The following is a 5,148-nucleotide window of genomic DNA, read 5'->3' on the forward strand; positions in this document are numbered from 1 at the left end:
TTCTTTCCAATCGTCTGGGACGTCTCCCATCTCGAAACATAAATTTATCAATTCGCAAACTCTATGTGGTATGTACTCGCCACCGTGTTTAATCATTTCAGCATTAATACCGTCTACCCCGGCAGCCTTACCGTTTTTTAAATTCTTAATTATATCCCTAACCTCAGTTACACAGACTTTTTCAATGATTAGTGATTATCTCCTAACGAATGAAAGGTAAAAAATACCATAATCATATTATCATTTCCGAATACTCAACTTTGAATAGATCTCAATCACTGAAAATAAATTACGAAAATTCGGAAAAATATGGTTTCGTAGATCCTTTCTGTGCATAATGGTGAAATTGAAAGCCAAAAATTATCATCTATTAATAAGTTGTTAACAAAAACGTAGGAAGGTGACATCTCCGAAACTAAGGAACGTACGGAAATGATTCTTGAAGCAAATTACACATTCTTGGCTTCTGATAGTGTTGTATGTATTTTTAATCAGCAAAAGTTGCATTTGAATGTTTAAAAAATTATTTTCTTCTTGGAAAAATATCAAAGACTTTACAGCAAAGTGCCACGCTGAGAATGTGGTTGCCTCGATTATCGGAAAGTCTTTTGTATTTTCCGAAGCAGAAAATAGTTTTTTAAACATTTAAGTACAACTTTTTGCTCATAAATAATACATACAACACTACCAGAAGACAAAAATGTGTAATTTGCTTCAAAAATCATCTCTGAACGTTCCTTGGTTTCGAAGATGACATCTCCCTACGTTTTGGTTAACAACTTATTAACAAATGATTATTTTTGTCTCTAAATTTCACCATTGTGCACACAAAAGATCAACGCAACTATACGTTTTTTCGGAATCTTTATAATTGATTTTCAGTGGCTTAGAGCTATTCCAAGTTTAGTATTCGAAAATGAAAACATAGGTATATCACATCTATATATTTGATAGAGGAGAGTATCCAAATATGAGATACCAACTCTGTTTGGCGTGATTGTCGGAATTCTATGTGCTGAATTTGAAAGTAATATAGGTCATTTTAAAGGAAATTTAGTTTGTCATAAGAAGCTCAAATAAAAAATGTTATTAAAATTTTTTTTTTGCTGAAAATACAAAAAATGTAAAAAAGTGCTTTTTCCAAACTCGTCAAACTATTCTCATAATATGAGATACCCTAGGAAATAGCTAATAAACTGCAAAATAAAGTATTATTTTTAATGAAAAATTTCATTCTATGTTTCCGAAGTATAAATTTACTGCTATTTAGATATATTTAGTTTTTGCAGTAGTCACAAACACTTTTGTAACCAATTTCCCCGCGCAGCCACAGTTTTATAAAAACCACAGGTATCTCATATTATGAGAACCACACTGTGCAACTATGCACTTACTATGCCTTATCTGTACACTAAAGAACTTCAACACTATCGATATTTTCCTACTTAGTTATTCAATCCCCATCAATCTAGACAAACTTTACTGCTAAATACATATTTAATGAATAATAAATAGGGTTTTTAAGAATTCCCTTCCAAGAACTCAACCACCATCGATTTTACAAAAAGTTCGTCTATAATCTTTAGAAGCCCAATGAAAAATGGACTATACCACGAAATTACTCTTTCTTAAAGGGCTACAAGTTAGTGACAGAACCAACAGAGTGGGTCTCTTAGTTTAGCTGATACCCCGTTTTCTCATATTACGAGAATATCTCGTATTCGAGTACTCTCCTCTATATATTTACAAAATATCGCAAGTGCTTTGGCATATTTTTGGTATACTGGTATGGCTTTAAGATTACGAACAACTTCGCATTTCAGAGAGCACCGATCACAAGGACAATTAGTTACCGAATATTTTGGGTACAGTCTTCGCAGCTCCCTTTTAAGGTCTTGATACTTCTCTTGATATTTCATTAAATTTTATTATGGCGAATACATAGGATGGGCATGATATGAGCGACTTGTAAATGTTTAAATAATGTCACTGCACAGCTGAACCATGACGTGCTACAAACTTTGCTAATATCAGGAATTAAAGGCTGAAAGAAGCCCTTTCAAATGAGCCGTATGCCAAATTAATCGCTTACGCCCTTAGAGCGGGAAGTATGCTTTTGTCTAGGGACGGAGCAAAAAATTAAAACTGAAAAGATTTTAACATACTTATACAAACGTCCAGGCATAATAAAATGTGCCGTTAAAATTTTTTAAATGTAACTGCATATTCATAATCAGCGACCCGTAAAACCCCTCCACATAACAAGTTTCAAGCGAATACGATCAAAATTTGAAAAAATTGTCCACCATATTGGCTCCGCCATTTTGAATTTTTAAAACCTTCCTGCATATGAGTAATCAGCGACCCTTAAAACCTTTAAAATCACTTTATATTTCATTATGCCTGGGCGTGGGTGTAAGTATGTTAAGATCCTATTTGTTTTCGTTTTCTTCCTCCATTCCTAGACAAAAACACACCCCCGTTTTAAGGGCGCATGCGATTAATTGACACAGGGCTCATTTTAAAGGGCTTGTTTCAGCCTTTAATTTCTGATTTCAGCGAAGTTTGTAGCACGTCATGGTTCAGTTCAACAATTTTTCAAATATGGCTAAAAACGCCGTTTTTAAGGGTTTCAACAACTATTTTGTCAAAAATGTGACGTCATGAGAAGTTTTTGAACCCAGATTCATGTTCAGCACGAAAAATCCATTCGGAAATACTAGGTGCCATCTTATTCACATAAAAAAAATTAAAATTTGCAGGGCAGTGTATTCAACTACACTCTAAAATACGAATAAACATTTTCTTATGGAATTTCTATCATAGAAAATTGGTTTTTTATTTAGCTACAGACCAGCATCGGGCTTAAAGAAGTTTGTTGAGGTCACGTGCGTGTACATGAGACTGTGCCTGTATGTGTACATTATGCGGGGAAGCGGTTTGTGTTTAGTTCTTGAGATGCTTTGGATTCCGGGTGGAGAAAGGAGGTAGATAATTTGGTAGTTGTGTTAGGTTTCTAAAATGTTTTGGATTAGTTAGTTAGATAGGTGTATGTTATTGATATGTGACGGTGTTCGGGGTTAATATTTGGGGCTATGAGGAGCTCTGTATCGATTCTTATAATTCATTGTGTATCGGAGGTGTTAGGTGTAGAGAGGTTAAAGGTTGTATTCAATTCTTGGGATGCTTTAGCTTCCAGTAATGAGTTTTTAGGATCTTAGAGTTTCGCGGAGGGGAGGGGTGCTTATGCGTTTTGATATTTGCATTAGGTTTTGAAATGTTTTGGATTCCGAAAGAGATGTGTGTCCTGCGTGTGTATTGTTTGTATGGAGGTATTTTTACGGAGCTGTTAAGGGTTAGCGGTTTAGGGCCGTAAAGGTCTGTGTTTTCATACTCACGATGTTTTATTATTTGTAGGTGTAGTGTGGGGAGAGGTTGAAGTTAAGTCCGTCCACTCAGTGCCGCCACCAAGGAGAATTGAAAAATGAAATATGCCATTTTTTTTGCTCTTTAAACTTCGGATTAAAGGGTGACGGCGCTAGCAGGACGTCCACTCAGCGCCGCCACTTACGAAAACTCACTAAAAATTATTATAATGAGATGAACGATTAGTGGAGATTTTTTTGCTTTCTTTTGCTCTCTGATAACATATACAAGGTTTCCCAAAAAACTATCCCTAATTCATACATACCTACCCCTCGTGACCAAAAACGTTTTAAAAGTTGGAAAACTACCTTGAACAATGTGAAAATGATTTAGAACCCCAAATTAATTACAGGAAACTTGAAAATTTCCCTCTCATTATAATTTCGCTTAAAACTACTCTTCCACGTGAAAGTATGCAGCAGAACATATATGTATTTGAAAAAAGCATTAAAAATAGTAAAACTTAGAAAACACTGTTAGTTGATCTTTTTTGCTCTTTTTTAGCTCTTCGATCATATACAATACGTTCCATAAAAACTACCCCTAAGTCATACATACCTACCCCTCGTGACCAGAAACGTTTTGAAAGTTGGAAAACCACCTTGAATAATATGAAAAAGATTTAGAACTCCAAATTAATTACATGTCAGTTGAAAATTTTGCTCTCATTATAATTTCGCCTAAAACTACCCTTCTACGTGAAAGTATGCAGCAGAACATACAGGTGCATGAAAAAGCATTAAAAATAATAAAACTTAGAAAACACTGTTAGTTGATATTTTTTTTGCTCTTTTCTTTACTCTCCGATTATACATAATACGTTCCCCAAAAACTACCCCTGAGTCATACATACCTAACCCTCGTGACCAAAAAAATTTTAGAAGTTGGAAAGCCACCTTAAAAAATGTGAATATGAATTAGAACTCCAAATTAATTACATGGCACTTTACAAATTTTCTCTTATTATAATTGCTCTTCACGTTCCACGTGAAAGTATGCAGCAGAACATACCCATTGTGCACCGGGACGTCCTAAAGACCTCCTTAGAATGTACCTCTATGACATATGATTTGACGTCTTTAGGACATCCTTTGGATCTCTTCATGTCTTTAAAAGGTCCTCAGGACGTCCTTAAGATGTCCGCCGAAAGACCTATATAGGACAAGTTTAGGACTTGTGTGCCCACTGGGAATATATGTATGAAAAAAGCATTAAAAATAATAAAACTAAGAAAATACTGTTAGTTGATATTTTTTTGCTCTTTTTTTTCTCTCTGATTATATACAATACGTTCCATAAAAATCACCCCTAAGGCATACATACATACCCCTCGTGACCAAAAACGATTTAAAAGTTGGAAAGCCATCTTAAAAAATGTGAAAAAGATTTAGAACTCCAAATTAATTACATGACACTTGAAAATATCTCGCTCAGTATATCTTCCCTTAAAACTACCCTTCCACGTGAAAGTATGCAGCAGAACATATATGTGTATGAAAAAAGCATTAAAAATAATAAAGAGAGGGAGATTTTCAAGTTTCATGTAATTACATTGGAGTTCTAAATCATGTTTACATTGTTCAAGGTGGCTTTAGAACTTTTAAAACGGTTTTGATTACGAGAGTTAGGTATGTATGACGTAGCAGTAGTGTTTGGAGAACGTATTATGTATCGTTGAAGAATAAAAAAAGTATCAACGAACAGTGTTTTCTAAGCAGTATT

This window comes from Belonocnema kinseyi, chromosome 10, assembly GCF_010883055.1.
Source record: "Belonocnema kinseyi isolate 2016_QV_RU_SX_M_011 chromosome 10, B_treatae_v1, whole genome shotgun sequence".
Taxonomy (NCBI): Eukaryota; Metazoa; Arthropoda; class Insecta; order Hymenoptera; family Cynipidae; genus Belonocnema; species Belonocnema kinseyi.